The 20041-nt window shown below is 35.7% G+C and overlaps 1 long non-coding RNA gene across 2 annotated transcripts in view; it reads left to right on the top strand.

Moving 5' to 3' along the window:
- The window catches only part of LOC145271408 (uncharacterized), a 241237-nt gene that overhangs the window by 174077 nt on the left and 47119 nt on the right, over positions 1 to 20041 (top strand). The window contains exon 1 of one of the 2 annotated variants that reach the window (XR_013865860.1): positions 19530 to 19916. The exons of the other annotated variant lie outside the window; for it this stretch is intronic. This is a non-coding gene — a long non-coding RNA (uncharacterized LOC145271408). Of the gene's footprint in view, positions 1 to 19529; positions 19917 to 20041 lie in introns of those variants that run through there. 2 annotated transcript variants of the gene reach the window in all.

The raw sequence follows: 20041 nt of genomic DNA, 5'->3' as shown, positions 1-20041 counted from the left end.
GAAAAGAGGGACCAAGATGGCGACCGCCGTCTTTTGTAAAGTATGATGTCTCGCAAAGTCACACGAATTCTCGGAATATGCAAATTTAGCCGGCCCAGAACGACGATAAAAGCGGGTGAGGGGAAAGACGTGGGGGAGTGACGATTGAGTTGGCTGGGGAATCGTGTGGCTGTTGCTTCTTGTGCCGTGTTGAGGATATCTTACCGTGTTAAAGAGAGAGTCGGGCGCCATCTTTAATTTTTCCTTACATTTTTTTTCTTACAATAGGTGTTTTCTTTATAATAGCACCCCCACTAATCTTAGGTACGAGCCGCCACTGACTGGCAGTATTAAAACGAGAATATTTAGATGTTAGTGACATCATTGATAAGATATTCCAAGATATTATCGATTTCTCCCCCAAGGGGGAGAGTTCTTATGAGGATCTTAGTAGTTTCATATGCAAAAGAGCTTCCATTCTGGAAGAACTGGCCAGCTCTCTCGATTGTGATTTCTCTGAGGATGGTTCTGCGGGGGCCCGATTAATGGCCAAAATACTTTTTTTGAAATTTCCGAGAGCATTGAAAGGAGAGCTTATTCAGTTATGCGGCTCTAGAATTCCTTCTCTGTCAGTTTTGATGCAAGACACCAGTGAGGCTATTAAACGCTTGCTAATTAAAAGCGGCGGGTTGCCTGGTTCTTCGGATATCCATCGAAACAATTCTCGGGTAACTGTTTCAAAATCTAGAGCCACTACAACCCGAGATGTTTCTTTCCACATAGATTTAGATTGTCAGTCTCCTTCTGGTTACTCGAGTAAACTACTTCCTCTGATTTGTGTTACCTTTGGTCGAGAAGGAAGAACTATTTCTGTAAACTGCCTATTGGATACTGGCAGTGGCAGAACGTATTTGTCTGGTGATGTCTTGCACTCCTTGGGTTCCTTGAGTTCTGACAGTTTGGATTGTCATTTGAGGCTGACTACTCTTCTTGGAGAATGTGAGCAAATATACAGAGAGGTGAAATTGGATGTGGACTTAGGGTCTGGTCATGTGGGGCACTTCCCGGTACTGGTTGCCAACTCATTGGACCTATCCTTATATCTAAAAAAATTGGCATTTGCTGTTGGAAGAGTTCAAACGAACTGGATGTTCTCTGGCTGGGCAATTTGAGTCTGGCACTGATTTGGTGGCTATAAGTGGAATTATGGGTCTGGATCTGGTGCAACATTTGGGTCCCTTACAGTTGGTGTTTTGTTTGGGGGGTCGGTCATTCTCTGTTCCTGCTGCTTTGATTCCCTTTGGTGAGGTAGACACTTTTTTTCCTACAAATCCTGCCCCTATTTCAAGAGATTCTACTTTGTTCAGTGCAGTGATGGAGAATACTCCCCAAGTGGAATCATTGCATGTTTGCTTCATCTTGGAAGCCGATCCTACCTATGCAGACCCCTGGGTGGATGTCTTTCCCTCTAGCGATGTGGAAAGAGGATTGGAGAAAATGTTCAGCATTGAGTCGTTGGGCATTCAGGATGGAGAAGAGATTTCAGGATATGATCAGGGTATGATTCGGCCGTTCCAGGAATCTATAACATTCAGGGATGGGAAATATCATGTGCAATTACCCTGGCATGCAGATAAGCTCTGGTTCCTTCTAATCATGCTATTGCTTTGCACGTTTTGGATCGTGTGGTCAGGAGCCTGGAGAAAAAGGGGCTGTACCAGGAGTATGTAAATGTATTCCTTCAGCAGCTACGAGAGGACATCATTGAGGAAATACAGGTGGATCCTCAAAATTTTGTGGACTATGTATGGGTACCTCATCGGCCAGTTTTCAAGACGGATCCGGCAGCTACTACTAAAATCACGCCTGTATTTAACTGTAGCTTGAAGGTCGGTGGTTCTGCTTCTCTTAACGAGGCTGCATACTCTGGTGTGAATGACAGGAGATATGTTGGACCTGTTGATGTCTTTTAGATCGAATAAGTTTGTCTTGATTGCAGACATCAGGAAAGCTTTTTTGATGGTTCACCTTGCACTGGAGGCAGACAAGAACAGGTTCTGTTTTTTTTGTGAAGGATGGTGATCGCCTTCGATGTTTCCACTACGCCACGTTGATTTTCGGATTCACCTCAAGTCCCTTTATATTGGGGAGTATCTTGAAGTTTCATGCAGCCCAATATCCCTTTGATGAATGTCGAATTGCGATGGAGAACCAATTCTATGTCGACAACCTGGTGGTTACTGAGTCTGACCCAGCAAAGCTTGTAAGGCTGTATTCCCGGGTTAGGAGGCGGTTGCAGGAAGGTGGATTTGTGGTGCAGTCCTGTAACTCAAACTGCGACAGCCTTAGGGAGGAGATGAGGAAAGATGGTACATTGAGTACTCATGAGGCCGGATGGGAGATGGTGCTCGGGTACCGGTATGATCCTATTTCAGAAAAGCTCTGCACTGCTCCTGTTAAGTGTGATCCGAGTGCATCTACTAAGAGGCAAATCCTTTCGGAATCGGCAAAGGTATTTGATCCCTTATCTCTTTGCCTGCCCGTGACTATAAGGAGTAGGATTTTGGTGAGAGTATTATGGAAGCGAGGTGTGTAATGGGATGAGGAAGTCTCTCCAGAGTTTCAGTCTTCTTGGAGGAACCTGGCAGAAGACTTATCTAAATTGAGTGACATGCATTTCTGCAGACAGGCCCATGACGGGAACTGAACTGGAGAGTTATACCTGTTTTGTGACACTTCTAAAGAAGCATATGGATTTGCAGCCTACTATGTTCAGGACAACAATTCTGCATTGATCTTTGCCAAAGCTCGAGTGGCTCCAGTGAAGGATAAGACATTACCAACTTTAGAACTAATGGCGGTATTTCTTGCTCTGAAGTGTTTGCCCACTATCTTGGTAGGATGCAAGGGTGTCCGCCCTTCTAGGTTGTGTGTGGTAACAGATGCACAAGTAGTACTGTCATGGATTTTATCAGAAACGATGACTAGTAAAATCATCTCTGCTAGAAATAGGTTAAAGGATGTTCTGCTAATGAGCCTGGATTTGGAAACAAACTACGGCATCAGGCCGACCTTCAGGTATGTTTCTACCACCGAAAACCCGGCTGACTTAATCACTCATGGATTAACGATAAGGAAGTTCCGAGACAACTTTGACTTTTGGTACCATGGCCCTTCTTGGTTGCGCGGTGGGGTCTTGACTTGGCCAGAGCAGGAGTTGCCCTGTCTTGATGATAGGTGCCAGCAGATTGTTCGTTCATCAACAAATTTTGCTGAGATTGTGGATGAGGAGTGTGCTTCGGTGATCTCCATGCGCCGGTTCTCTACGTTTACCTGTTTGTTGAGGGTAACTTCTTTAGTCTTCTGATTCATCGGCTTGATGAGGAAAAGGGAAGACAGCTACAACAAGAAAGCCGCAATTTACTTAATAAAATGTTCTCAACAGCAGGAATTTACGGCTGAATTGAATTACCTGCGGAATCCTATGGTAATCGTGTTCAGGCACTTGATCTTTTTCTAGATGAGGAAGGGTTGATCTGCTCGCATGGACGGCTGGACAGATCTTCTCAGTTTTCTTATGAAGTTAAGAATCCCTTGTTGCTGGGCAAGAATCATCACCTGACCCGACTTGTGATATTAGACTGCCATCTTAAATGTTCCCATCTGGGTACAGGATCAACCTTAACGGAATTGAGATGTCGTGGATACTGGGTACCTCAAGGGAGGCAGGCAGTCAAAAATGCCCTGAATTCCTGCACAAGGTGTAAAAGATACAATTCTAGGCCGGTGTTGCCTGAGAACATGGCCAATCTACCAACTTCTCGTGTCGAATTTAAGGTTCCTTATAGGAACACTGGAGTGGACTTCACAGGACATTTTTGGGTGAAGGAGGGTAACAGTGAGAAAAAAATGTATCTGTTGTTGTTCACTTGTTTGAGTGTAAGAGCAGTGCATATAGAGGTGGTGCCAGACATGATTATATTGTCCTTTTTTCAGGCTCTAGTCAGATTTACTAATGCACATGGTGTTCCAGAATCGATTCTCAGCGACAACGCAAAAACCTTTCTGGGTAGTGGAAGACTGTTTAAGTGCCTTTGTCTTCTCCAGGACTACCAGGCCAAATTTGGATCATGTAACATTAAGTGGGAGATAATTCCACTATTTTTCCCCTGGATTGGAGGAGTATGGGAGCGTAGCATCAAGACTTTAAAATCTTGCCTATACAAGGTTATTGGTAGGGGTAAGGTAGATTATTATACCTTCCTAACTATTGTTTCAGATATTTAGCGGGCTGTAAACAACAGGCCCCTTACTTATCAAGAGTCCACTGACAGGCAACCAATGATCATCACACCCAATATGTTTATTAGACCCAATAAAAGCCCTGGTCTATTGGTACCGTTGGGAAGAGATGATCTCTCCACCATGGTTCCTCCCAGCCGGAAAAGGTTGATCGATACGATTGGATTATGAAATGAATGGTTGTCAAGATTTAGAGAACTGTGGTACAAGGAGTACTTCCTTGATCTTAGAGGAAGGATGCCAGGAAGATCTCAGATACCATTTCAGAATCGCATTAAAAGAAATGATGTAGTCTTGGTCAAGAGCCCTTTAAAACCACGAGCCTTTTGGATGTTGGGTACTATACTTGAGGTTCTCCCAGGACAAGATGGAGTGGTGAGGACAGCTCGTGTCAGACAGGGTGATGGTTTGGTGAACGTCCATTCACTAAAGAATTTATATCCAATAGAAATTTCGCAATCTGATGATGACCTTGGGGAAAGTGAACCGAGTCAGGCAGGTGCATCCTCGCCTGTTGCTGCAGGTAGCAGTCAAAATCAGGAATCCTCTAGTTCATTTTCGGAAGAAGATGGCACCATTTGGTTGTGTCCTGCCTGCAATAGACCTCCAGGGAACCAAGATATGATATGCTGCGATTCTTGTGATGAGTGGTATCATTTTGAGTGTGTTGGAATTGACTTGGCTCCACCCGCAAGACAGAAATGGTACTGCAGTGATTGTGCACCTCAAAAGAGACGAAGGGGTAGACCTAGTCTGTTACCTGCTCAATAGAAGTAGTCTTGGGTAGGACTATAAACTACAACCGACAGCGGAGCCTAGGCTAAGGGACAGAATGAGGGTACCCTGAACCACTGTTACCTCCAGGTGGCCCTTGACTGAGGCCTAGCACCTGTTAGTCCCCCTGCAGGGTCACGCCAACTTAGTTTTTTTTATGAAGATATATATATATATATATTGCACTTTTTCTTTTTCTTTTTTTTCTTTTGTTGGGAGAGTGTGGTGAATAATACATAGCTTACCTGAGTGTAGCTGCCGGAGGTGAGGATGCTCTTCCAACAATCAAGAAGAACAATAGCCTTGTGGTTATTTATACTAATAGAGTAAGGTAATTGTTATAAAAACCTTCCTCCTTTGTGAAGAGTCACTTATTCCTTTATTTTATGTTACTGTGGTTACAAGACCTGAGAAGAAAGCCGCAAAGAAGATTGTATTTTTTTTGCAACCTCACTTCAGGTTAGCTACTCTCAGTTATGACTTTTTTTTCCAACAAGAAGTGTTTTTTCTTTTCATATATATACATATATTTTCATATATATACATATATATATATATATATATATATATATATATACATACAAGAAGTGTTTTTCCCTTTTTTTGTTTCGTAATAACACAATAAATGTTAAAACTAAAGTATTTTTCTTTTCTTTTTTTTTTTTAAATAAATATATGGTTTCGTTTTTCGTGTATCCGTGACTTTGTTCCACCTTACACAATCAACTGTATCTACTAGCTTGATTTTTTTCCGAGCAGCACTGATCTTTGGGATTACCTCTTTTTTTTTTTTTTTTTTTTTTCACAATTTGATAATAATATTAATTGTCTTCTCACCTAAACGTTTTTATATCTCCACTCATATTAAATGTCGTTGAATATTTTTTTACAATAAAAACTTTCTTTAAGAAAAAAGTACTTCTTTTTCGTTATCGAAATAAATAATCTCTATATATAAAAGGCAAAATGTGTGTGACCATTTCGTGTATGTCTTCAAAAGGCTTTTCAAGCACACGCTCCCGGGGTCATTACTATCGCTTAAAACTGTGTACATAGGTTCTATATAATAATATCTAGGAATTAGGAAAGCGCGTAGCGTATAGATTTATTTACGTCGATTTTTACAAAATTATTGTTATTTTGGCTTCTCGCGTGTTGATTGGGCTTTTTAGTATAAATAAACTGAAACTAAACTCAAACGACGTGTTCGCGGCATTGCGCCGTGAAAAACGTCCAGAAGCAATCAGCTTTGATCAATCTTGTATATCAGTATATACATAAACTCAGATCTTGTATATCAGTATATGTATAAACTCAGACGCTGCGTGACTTCTATTTGACCTTCTTAATTAGGTAAAATGGAAGCAGCCAAGTTAACTTTTATTACGCACGCCTGTTTTTATAGTTACATAAATAAATTCAAACACATCTACACTGTATGTCGCGGTGGCCCAATGGTAACATCGCACGTTTTTTTTTCTCACACATTAATTTCCAACTCAAGGCTACAGGTTCGATTCTCATACTCACCAACCAAAACATTTTTTTATTATTATTTAACCCCCCCCCCGGAGTTTTGATTTACCTCAAGACACCCGGGCATCGCCGGGTACCCCCCGCTAGTCTTCTCTTCTAATATATAAAAGGCAAAATGTGTGTGAGTGTGTGTGTGTGTTTTGTTTGTATGTCTGCTAAAAACTTTTGACAGACACAACAAAAATTAACAAACTTGGTATCATATGAAAGCCCCAGCCTTTGGATAACAAATATCGAAAAATTAGCCCAAAAGGACCATCAGAAGTGTGTCAGCTGATCGATTTTCTACAGGGGGGGGGGGGCCCAAAATAACGTGACATTTTAATGATATTTATACGTAATTTATTAAACGCTGAGTCATGTCACGTGACCCTGTTTCAAACATTAAAATACACAATAATCCGGTCTTTATTGTAGTTTTTAGTTAAAAAATACTTTATTAAATGGATATCTATTTTTAACCCTCAGATTTTTTCCTGTGCCCTACAAATAAGGTTCTGAGGCAGGTTTTAGCTTCTTTTCCTTGATTTTTTTTAGCCTACATTAAAAAATGCCTTTCTTGACGAATACCATGGCTTTTCGGAAGGTGGTGAACACCAAACCATGTTTTTACTTCTGAAAAAATTAGCCCTTGGTCTAGAAAATATTATGCTAACCAAGCTAGCTCTGTCATCTAGCTCTCTTAAATCTGGAAAAATAGCTTATTTCGGCTGACTTTAGCAAATAAATGATTTAGCAAATAATGTACATAATATGTGTATATTAAACTGTGTTTTTCTCTTAAGATTTATAATTTAATACACATAATATGTGACTGCAAAGTCGTCAGTAACCCATTTTTGACGTTTTTACTGAAATTTACGACTGTGGCAATTTTGCACAAATTATACCTAATTCAACAAAAAGAAAGCCAGAAATAAAATTTCCACGTTACTAGGTATACAAAAATTGTTGCAAATATTCTGTACTTTTTTTAGTGTTGCACAGTGTAATTAGATATGATAGTTAAACGAAAAATAACAAGAAAAAAATGTGAAGTAAAAAAAAAAATATGCTTACAAAAAATATTAACCATCGATGCTTTTACTAAAAAAAAAACAAAGCGAGACGCCATTTTCCATTATATTAATATACAATCATTGTTATAATATGCAAGTGACCTCCCTTGAGTGTAGCTTAATATCTGTACTAGCAAAATACCCGGCATAGCCCAGGATTGGATAAAGTAGGTGTATATGCACTAGCAGAACAACCGGCATCGCCCGGGATTGTATGACATAGGTGGATGTGTACTAGCAGAATACCAAGTGTCGCCTGTGATTGTATGATATAGGTGAAGTATAGGTCCGATTCAACAATTTTGAAGGTGCTTGTGCAGTATAGGTCCGATTTGAACAATGTTGATGGTGCTTGTGCATTATAGGTCCGATTTGACAATTTTGAAGGTGCTTGTGGATTATAGGCCGATTTGACAATTTTGAAGGTGCTTAAACAGTATAGGTCCCATTTGACAATTTTGAAGGTACTTGTGCAGTATAGGTCCGATTTGAAAAATTTAGACGGTGCTTGTGCAGTTTAGGTCCAAGTTGAAAAATTTATAAAGTGCTTGTGCAGTATAGGTCCAATATGAAAAATTTAGAAGATGCTTCTGCATTATGGGTCCGATTTGAAAAATTTAGAAGGTGTTTGCGCAGTATACATGTAACAATATGCAAGTGACCTCCCTTGGATGTAGCTTCATTATCAGCTACAATTAGATTAATATACAATCATTGTTATAATATGCAATTTTCCTCCATTGGGTGTAGCTTCATTGTCGAATTACATTATATTAATATACAATAATTGTTATAATATGCAAGTGACCTCCCTAGAGTGTAGCTTCATTGCCGAATTCCATTAGATTAATATACAATCATTGTTACAATATGCAAGTGACCCCTGAGTGTAGCTTCATTGTCGAATTCATTTAGATTTATATACAATCATTGTTATTATATGCAAGTGACCTCCCTTGGATGTAGCTTCATTGTCAAATACCATTAGATTAATATACAATCATTGTGATAATATTCAACTTGCCTCCCTTGGATTAAGCATTATTATGGAATACCATTAGATTTATATACAACCATTGGGGTAATATGAAGTGACCTCCCTTGGATTCATTGTCATATTCCATTAGATTAATATATAATCATCGTTATAATATGCGAGTGAACTACCTTGGGTGTAGCCTTATTGTCGAATCCATTAAATTAATATACAATCATTGTCATAATATGTAAGTGAGCTCCCTTGGGTGTAGCTTCATTGTTGAATACCATTAGAATAATATACAATAATAGTCATTTTATGTAATTGACCCCCATTGGATGTAACTTCATTGTTGAATACCATTAGATTAATATATATAGTCATTCTCATAATATGTAAGTGACCTCCTTTGGATGTAGCTTCATTGTCGAATACAATTAGATTAATATAAAATAATTGGTATGATATGTAAGTTACCTCCCATGGATGTAGCTTCATTGTCAAATTCTATTAGAATAATACAATCATTATAATATGCAAGTGATCTCCCTTGGGTGTAGATTCATTGTCGAATTCCATTACATTAATATACAATCATTGGTATAATATGCAAGTGATCTCGGCATCACCCGGGATTGTATGACATAAGTGGATGTGTACTGCAGAATACCAAGTGTCGCCTGGGATTGTATGATATAGGTGAAGTATAAGTCCGATAGGACAATTTTGAAGATGCTTATGAAGTATAGGTCCAATTTGAAAATATTTGATGGTGCTTGTGCATTATAGGTCCGATTTGACAATTTTTAAGGTGTTTGTGGATTATAGGCCGATTTGACAATTTTGAAGATGCTTGTGCAGTAAAGGTCCCATTTGACAATTTTTAAGGTGCTTGTGCTGTATAGGTCCAATTGGAAATATTTAGACGGTGCTTGTGCAGTATAGGTCCAATTTAAAAAATTTAGAAGGTGCTTGTGCAGTATATGTCCGATGGGAAAAATTTAGAAGGTGCTTGCGCAGTATATATGTTACAATATGCAAGTGATCTCCCTTGGATGTAGCTTCATTATCAGATTCCATTAGATTAATATACAATCATTGTTATAATATGCAAGTGACCTCCCTTGAGTGCAGCTTAATATCTGTACTAGCAAAATACCCGGCATAGCCCAGGATTGGATAAAGTAGGTGTATATGCACTAGAAGAACAACTGGCGTTTCCCGGGATTGTATGACATAGGTGGATGTGTACTAGCAGATACAAAGTGTCGCCTGGGATTGTATGATATAGGTGAAGTATAGGTCCGATTCAACAATTTTGAAGGTGCTTGTGCAGTATAGATCCGATTTGAAAATATTTGATCGTGCTTGTGCATTATATGTCCGATTTGACAATTTTGAAGGTGCTTGTGGATTATAGGCCGATTTGACAATTTTGAAGGTGCTTGTGCAGTATAGGTCCCATTTGACAATTTTGAAGGTGTTTGTGCAGTATAGGTCCGATTTGAAAAATTTAGAAGGTGCTTGCGCTGTATATATGTTACAATATGCAAGTGACCTCCCTTGAGTGTAGCTTCATTGTCGAATTCATTTAGATTAATATACAATCATTGTTACAATATGCAAGTGACCTCCCTTGAGTGTAGCTTCATTGTCGAATTCATTTAGATTAATATACAATCATTGTTACAATATGCAAGTGATCTCCCTTTGATGTAGCTTCGTTTTCAAATACCATTAGATTAATATTCAATCATTGTGATAAGATTCAACTTGGAATAAGTGTCATTATCGAATACCATTAGATTAATATACAATCATTGGGGTAATATGCAAGTGACCTCATTTGATGTAGATTCATTGTCGAATTCCATTAGATTAATGTACAATCATTGTTATAATATGCGAGTGAACTACCTTGGGTGTAGCCTTATTGTCGAATTCCATTAAATTAATATACAATCATTGTCATAATATGTAAGTGACCTCCCTTGGGTGTAGCTTCATTGTTGAATACCATTAGAATAATATACAATCATTGTCATAATATTTAAGTGACCTCCCTTGGATGTATAGTCATTGTCGAATTTCATTAGAATAATATAAAAACATTGGTGTAATATGCAAGTGACTTCCATAGAGAGTAGCTTCATTGTCGAATACCATTAGATTAATATGCAATTGTTTTCATACTATGTAAGTGATCTCCATTGAGTGTAGCTTCATTCTAGAATTCCATTATATTAATATACAATTATTGTCATAATATGCAAATGACCTCCCTTAGATGTAGCTTTATTCTCGAATACCATTACATCTATATACATTCATTGTCATAATTTGTAAGTGACCTCCCTTGGATGTAGCTTCATTCTCGAATGCCATTACATTTATATAAAATCATTGTTATAATATGCAAGTGACCTCCCTTGGATGTAGCTTCACTGTCAGATTCCATTAGAATAATATACAATCATTGTTTTAATATGGAAGTGACCTCCCTTGGATGTAGCTTTACTGTCGAATAGCATTAGGTTGATATACAATCATTGTTATTATATGCAAGTGACCTCCCTTGAATGTAGCTTTGTTGTCGAATACTATTAGAATAATATACAATCATTGTTATAGTATTAAAGTTACCTCCCTTGAATGTAGCTTCATTGCCGAATACCTTTAGAATAATATACAATCATTGTTATAATATGCGAGTGACCTCCCTTGGGTGTAGCTTCGTTGTCTAATACCATTAGATTAATATACACTCATTGTTATAACATGCGAGTGACCTCCCTTTGGTGTAACTTAATTGTCGACTACCATTAGATTATGCAAGTGGCTTCACTTGGCTGTAGTTTCATTTTCTAATACTATTAGATTGATATACAATCATTGTTATAATATGCAAGTGACCTACCTTGGATGTAGCCTCATTGTCGAATACCATTAGATTAATATGCAATCAATGTAATATTATGCCAGTGAACACTCTAGGATATAGCTTCATAGCTGGATATTTGTACTAGCATAATACCCAGCGTTGCCGGGGATTGTATCAGAAAGGTGGATATATGTATTAGTAAAATACACGACGTTGCCTGGGATTGGATGACATGGGTGGGATGTTTACTAGGAGAATTCCTAGGATGGATCAGATTTGTGCTAAAAGAATGCCCCATATAGGAACATGGTGTGATTATGTCATAAAATAATGAAAAATTATTGTCCAGATTAGTAACATATCACAGAATTATGAAAAATGATGAAATGCGAGTTATTTGTTGGTGTGTTTATAATGAAATAACACGCCAGGCAATGTCACAAATAATTATTTTAGCAAAGGAAAGGATATTATGTGGGCTAAATTATGAAAGACGATTGTCGAAATTAGTAACATATCCAAGAATTATGAAAAGTGATTAAATGTAAGTTTTTAGATTGGGGTTTTATGATGAAATGAACAGTCCAGATATAGTATTAAAACTAATATTTTATTAAGAGGGGGTTGATTATGTGGGTTACATCATTAAAAATGATTGTAGAAATTAGTAACATATCCAAGAAAAGTAAAAAAGTATGAAATGTGAGTTATGTGATTGGTGTGTTTGTAATGAAATTACCAGCACAGACAATGTCTCAAATGTATTAATTTAGTAAGAGGAAGGGGATTATGTGGGTTTACGCATGAAACATGATTGTCAAAATTAATAACTTATCCAAGAATTATGAAAAATTATGAAATGTTAGTTATTTGATGTGCATATTGGTAATGAAATAGACACCCTGGACAATGTTGCATGGTTGTTATTTTAGTAAGAATGGGGTGATTATGCATGTTAAATCATCGAAAATGATTGTCGAAATTAGTAACATATCCAAGAAGTATGAAAAATGATAGAATTTGATTTGTGTGTTTATCATGAAATAACCAGTATCAATGTCTCAAAGTTTTTATTTTAACAAGAGGAGAGGGGATGATGTGGGTTAAATCATGAAAAACAATTAGAAAAATATACAATTATTGTCATAATATGCGAGTGACCTCCCTTAGGTTTAGCTTCATTGTCGAATTCCATTAGATTAATATACAATTGTTGTTATAATATGTAAGTGACCTCCCTTGGGTGTAGCTTCATTGTCGAATACCATTAGATTAATATGAAATCATTGTTATATTATATAAGTGAACTCCCTTGAGTGTAGCTTCATTGTCGAATACCATTAGAATAATATACAATCATTGTTATAATATTTAAGTGATGTCCCTTTTATGTAGCTTCATTGTCAAATACCATTAGAATAATATGCAATCATTACTTTAATATGCAAATGACCTCCCTTGGATGTAGCTTCATTGTCAAATATCATTACATAAATATACAATCATTGTTATAATATGCGAGTGAGCTCCCCTGAATGTAACTTCATGATGGGGCGGTTAAGTCGTAAAATCATGAAAAATTATTGTCCAAATAAATAACATATCCAAGAATTATGAAAAATGATGAACTGTGAGTTATTTGATGCATGTGTTTGTAATGAAATAAACAGCCCAGATATTGTCTGAAAGTTAGTATCTAAGTAATGAAAAAAAAAACCCAGCCAGACAATGTCTCAAAGTTATTATTTTAGTAAGAGGAAGGGGATTATGTGGGTTAAATCATGAAAAAATGATTGTCGAAATTAGCAACATATCCAAGAAATATGAAAAGTGATTAAATGTAAGTTATATGTGTTTATAATGAAATAAACAGCCCATATATAGTCTGAAAGCTATTATTTTAGTAAGAGGGGGTGAATTATGTAGGTTACATGATAAAAAATGTTCGTAAAAATTAGTAACATATCCAAGAACTATTAAAAATGAGTAAATTTGAGTTATTTGTTTGGTGTGTTCTTAATCAAATAGAAAGCCAAGATGATGCATTAAAGTTATAATTTTAGTAAGAATGGGGCTACAATTAGTGTTAAATGAAGAAAAAGTATTATCGAAATTAGTAAAATATCCAAGAATTATGAAAATTGATGACATGTGAGTAATTTTATTAGTATGTTTGTAATAAAATAGACAGCCCAGACAATTTCTCAAATGTATTATTTTAGTGGGCGATAATGTTGGGTAACTCATGAAACATGATTGTCGAAATAAGTAACATATCCAAGAATTATGAAAAGTTATGAAATGTAAGTTATTTTATTTCTGCTTTTATAATGAAATAAACAGCCGAGGAAAAGCCTCAGAGTTATTTCTTTAGAAGGCCGGGGTAAATTATGTGGGGTTAATCATGAAAAATCACTGTTAAAATTAGTAACATAGCCAGGAATTATGAAAAATGATCATATGTGAGTTATTTGATTGGTGTGTTTGTAATAAAATAACTAGCCAGATAATATCTGTAAGTTATAATTTTAGTAAGAGGAAAAGGGATTATGTGGGTTAAATCATGAAAAATGATTGTCAAAATTAGTAACACATCCAAGGCTTATGAAATATGATAAAATGTGAGGTATTTGATTAATATGTTTGTAATGAAATAACCAGTCAGACAATCTCACAAAGTAATTATTTTAGCGAAAGGAAATGATATTATGTTGGTTAAATTATAAAAAAACGATTGTCGAAATTAGTAACATATCCAAGAATTATGAAAAGGGATTAAATGTAAGTTATTGGATTGACGCGTTTATAATGAACTGAATAGCCCAGATATAGTCTTAAAGTTAATATTTTAGTAAGAGGGGGTCGATTATGTGGGTTGCATAATTAAAAACGATTGTTGAAATTAGTAACATATCCAAGAATTATGAAAAATTATAAAATGTGAGTTATTTGATTGATGTGTTTATAATGAAATAACCAGCAAGACAATATGTCAAAGTTATTGTTTAGCAAGAGGTGAGGGAATTATGTGGGTTAAATAAAATAAAACGATTGTCAAAATTTGTAACATATCTAAGAATTATGAAAAATGATAAAATATGGGTTATTTGATTGGTGTGTTTATATAATGAAATAAACAGCCCAGATATTGTCTGAAAGTTTTTATTTTAGTAAGAGGGGGTTCGATTATGCGGGTTAAATTTTAAACAATGATTGTCGAAAATAGTAACATATCATAGAATAATGAAAAATGATTAAATGTGAGTTATTTCATTGGTGTGTTCGTAATGAAATAGACAGGCTAGAAGATGTATCAAAGTTGTTATTTTTGTAAGAGGAACGGGATCATATCGGTTAATGGGGGGGGCGATTATTTGGGTTACTTTATTAACAATAATTCTGGAAATTAGTAACATATCCAAGAATTATGAAAAATGGTAAAATGTGAGTAAATTGATAGGTGTGTTTGTAATGAAAAAAAACAGCCATACAATGTCTAAAAGTTATTATTTTAATAATAGGAGGTGGCGATAATGTGGATTAACTCTTGAAAATTATTGTCGAAATTAGTAACACGTCCAAGAATTATGAAAAATAAAGTTTTAGTTATTTGATTGGTGTATTTATAATGAAATAAACAGCCCAGTCAATGTAGCAAATTTATGATTTTAGTTAGAATTGGGCGATAATATGTGCGCGCTCATTAAATTTGATTGTCGAAATTCATAACATATCCAAGAATTATGAAAAAATGATGAAGTGTGAGGTATTTTATTGATGTGTTTGTAATGAAATAAACAGCTGAGAAATGTCTCAAAGGTATTATTTTAGTAAGAGGAGAGGGATTATGTGATTGAACTCAGAAAAAATGACATTTGAAATTAGCAACATATCCAAAAATTATGAAAAATGATGAAATGTGAGTTATTTGATTGGTATATTCATAATGAAGTAGACATACCAGACAATTTATGAAAGTTATTATTTTAGCAAGAGGTGGCAATTATTTGGGTTACTTCATTAAAAATAATCGTCGAAATTAGTAACATATCCAAGAATTATGAAAAATGATATAATGTGAGTTACTTTGTTGGTGGGTTTGTAATGAAATAACCAGCCATACAATGTCTAAAAGTTATTATTTTAGTGATAGAAGGGGGCGATAATGTGGATTTACTCATGAAAAATGATAGCAGAAATTAGTAACATACCATAGCCTATGTATCAAAGTTTTTATTTTAGTAAGAGTGGAGGCAATAATGTAAGTTAAATCATGTGACATGGTTGTTGAAATTAGTAACATATCAAAAAATTATGAAAAATGATTAAATGTGAGTTATTTTGATGATGTATTTGTAATGAAAAACCAACCAAGACAATGTCTTAAAGTTATTATTTTAGACAGGTGAGCGATAATGTGGATTAAATTGTCGAAATGGGTAACAATCCAAGAATTATGGGATTCAACGAGATACTTACAGATTACCAGGAGTCACCCTGAATTCAATGAGATACATGCAAATGTATGCAAGCAGAATACATTGTCAGCTGGGATGTAATGAGATAGATGCAAATATATACTAGCAGAATACATGGCGTTTCCTTGGATTGAACTAGATTGATTGAAATATATACTAACAGAATACCTTGCGTCGCCCAGGATTTCATGAGATTGATTGAGATATATACTAGCAAAACACCCAGCATTGCCCGGGATTGAATGAATTAGGCGAGAATATATATTAGCAAAATACCTGGAATCGCTTGGAATTTGATGAGATAAATGTGTTGCATATTACCTGTCCTTGCATATACATGCTGTAAATTACCTAACCTAGGTAAAATACAATTATTTCATATGTGTAATACCCGTCTTATGTAGGTAAAATATTCTTTTGCTCGAAATAGCAAATGATACATAAACATACAAAATTCCTCTTTCATAAGAATAATCAATTTTTTCATTGTGTGTACGGTCCCGAGCAACGCCGGGTAGCCCCGCTAGTATATAATATAAAGCTGAATGCGCACGCGTATGTGTATGTGTGTGTCTGGTCACGAATAGGCTCCTATATGGTTGACTATTTTAAAAACTAATTACACATCGAGACACATGAATGGGTATGGTTGATCTGGCAGAACGGTGGTTCATTAAAATTGTGGGGTTTGCATTGGCGCCTGGTCCACAAAGTATGGAAATAAAAAATTTTAAAATTGAAACAAAAACGTTTACAAGTGTTTTTGATACAGATGTACATAATAATACTTTGATAACTATGTTTCAACTTAAATAGGGATTGTGTAATAACATTGTGGGGTCTGCGTTCGCGCCTGGCCTCAATAGAATGGAAATAGGAACAAACTTTAATAAAGACTTTTCATATCTATCTGCGTAAGTATACTTTGATAATTATGTTTCAATTTGAATAAATATGGTATAATAAAATTATGGGGTGTACGTTCGCATCTGACCTCCATAAAATGGAAATATGTCACAAAGTTTAACAGGGTTTTTAAATTAGATTCACAGAATATTGTGATAAGTATTTCAGTGTGAACAGGTATGGTATAATAAATTATGGGGTTTATCTATTTTATTTTTACTTTCATCATATTTTGCTTTGGTTTTGATACCCCCAAATGCAACCCAAATTTACAACCCTTCCTTTTCATACCCTATATATATAAAAGCGAAAATGTGTATATGTATGTTTGTATGTATGTATGTATGTTTGTATGTATGCATGTGTGTTTGTGTGTCCGCTAAAACAACTTTCGACAGACAGAACAAAAATTCACAAACTCGGTATCATATTGCAGCCCCATCCTTCGCCCGAAAAATATCGAAAAATTGGCCAAGAACGTTAATTTTTTCACCTGAAGTCGACAATTTTCGACAGGGGGGTCAACAAAAACGGTCCTCTAGTGACGACGACCAATTCTACGCATGCGTTAGATGACGCCATGACCTGATTTACTTTAAATAGTTGAAGAACTGACTAAGTTTCATGTATGTCGCGTTAGTTCAGTTTGTTAGCGCGTTGGGTCATTATCTAAACGTTTTGGGTTCGAATCGTGGTGTGAGATGTCTTTTTTTTCGATGTTTAACATTAAAATATTGAACCAGTGTTATTTAAGCCATTTTCACGTAACGTTCGTTTTTCTGTTTTTGATTTACTTCACTTATTCTTAGCGACACCCAAAAACACCCGGGTCCCACCGATTTTTTAAATTTTAATATCGAAACAGGCTCATTTAAGCCATTTTTCACATGCTTATTTTTGTTTGTTTGTTTTAACGTTTGTTTTTCTGTTTTCTTTTTTGTTTTTTCGATTTTTACATTTAACATCGTTAGTTTTCTGTGTTTTTTTTTTCGATGTTTTGATTACCCCCCTCCTGCTTAAGTGTTAACGTTCGTTTTTATGTTTTCTTTTTTTTACTTCACTTATAAAAAACAAACCTGGTCATTGACCTCATTTGCTGAATAGCTATTGCTTACGTCACGTCGTCGTCGTCGTTGTCATCGTAACGCTCTACGACTTCCGTGCGGGCACCTGTTAATTTGGTTCTTATTTAAATAAATTCAAATATCTTTCAGTAACTCATTCTTGCTGGCCGAACGGTTCATGTTTTTTTTACATTTTATTTTCAAACTTTGCCTCAGGGCTTCGGGTTCGATCCTACCCCCTCCCCAGTTTCTTTTTTATTTAAGAGCACACACATCTCCAAACACCCGGGCAACGCCGGATACCCTCGCTAGTCTATGAATATAAAAGCGAAAATTTGTGTATGTATGTTTTTATGTATGTATGTTTTTATGTATGTATGTATGTGTGTTTGTATGTCTCGCAAAAACTTTCGACACGGGTCACGGATTTTTGCCAGATTCGTATCATTTTAAAGTTCCAACTTTCGCCCGAGAAATATCAAAAAACTGACCAAAAACGTTAATTCCTTCACCTTGAAATCAGCATTTTTCTACAGGGTGGGGTCAGCAAAAACTGTCCTCTCATGACGAGTTTGGTTCTACGCATGTGTCATACGACGTCGGAACATGATTTACTTTAAATATTTGAAAAAGGGACACAATTTTGTCAACGTCGTCTTAGCTCAGTTGATTAGAGCGCGGCCTCACTATCTAAAGGTTTTGGGTTCGAATCGTGGTGTGAGATGTCTTCTTTTTTTAAATTTTAATAGTGAAACAGGGTTATTTAAGCCAGTGTTTTCTTTCAGATTTTTTAAAGAAGTTTTAACTTTCGTTTTTCTTTTTTGCATTTTCTTTTTCGTTTTTCCCATTTTTACATTTAACATCGTTCGTTTGCCTTACGTTAATTTTTTTTTTGTGTTTTTTTTCGATATATTTACTTCGCTTATTCTTATGTCTTGATTAACACCTCCCACCCCCGCCCGAGCACACACACACCTCCAAACGCCCGGGCAACGCCGGGTACCCCCGGGGTTATTTAAGCTATTTTTCACGTGTTTTTTTTTTTGTTTTTATTTTTCAGATTTTTTAAAGTAGTTTTAACGTTCGTTTTTCTGTTTTCTTTTTTTGTTTTCCCATTTTTATATTTAACATCATTCGTTTGCCTTACGTTCGTTTTTTGGGGCGTTTTTTTCGATTTTTTAAAGTTTTAAAATATTTACTTCGCTTATTTTTATGCTTTGATTAACATCCCGCCCGAGCACACACACCTCTAAACATCCGGGCAATGCCGCTAGTAGATAATAAATGTTAAACAATAAAACCATGTTTTTGATAACATAATTAGCAATAACAAAAAATAATAAAAACAAAACTTGAAATCACAATAAATGAAAATAATTGCTTTTTTTTTTTTTTTTTTTTTTTTTTTTCTGCGAAATTGCTTTCTGGCCGCAATTTTAAATTTAGACGGTTATCCTTTACGGAGATGGTCCCGACGTCCGCCTCGTTCTGAGTTTGGGGAGAGGCCGTCTGACGTAGGTGGTGTCGAGGCAGAAAATTACCCTAACCCTAAAATATGCGATATGTCACAGACAGAGTCTTTTACAAATATTGTGAAGCAAATCACAGAATTTTACAGCGTTAACTAACCACGTGGAACTATTCTAATCATGTGGACTGCATTTTTGTTTTTAAATTCTAATTATTTGAACTGTTTATTTTGTAAAATTCCAATTATTTGAACTGTTGAATTATCAAAAATTTGAACTGTTTATTTTGTAAAATTCTAATTATTTGAACTGTTTAAAATAAAAAAAATAAAAATTCTAATTATTGGAACGGGTTTTTTTCTCCTTAAGTTAACAACTGGGCACGTTATTGAAGGGGTAATTTTCTGCCTCGACACCGCCTACGTCAGACGGCCTCTCCCCGAGCTCAGAACGAGGCGGACGTTGGGACCATCTCCGTAAAGGTTATCGAGTAAGTAATACTTGAATTTAATTGCTTCCATATGTGTTTTGTTTTTGTTTTGTTTTTTACTACTATGTTTCGCTTTGATTTGATAAAAATAAATAAAACGTTGCAAATACATTGTTATTGCCAAA

This window comes from Euprymna scolopes, chromosome 46 (assembly GCF_053919585.1).
Source record: "Euprymna scolopes isolate OS-2025 chromosome 46, ASM5391958v1, whole genome shotgun sequence".
In the NCBI taxonomy this organism is placed as follows: Eukaryota; Metazoa; Mollusca; class Cephalopoda; order Sepiida; family Sepiolidae; genus Euprymna; species Euprymna scolopes.
This window is presented reverse-complemented; position numbering and strand designations above follow the sequence as displayed.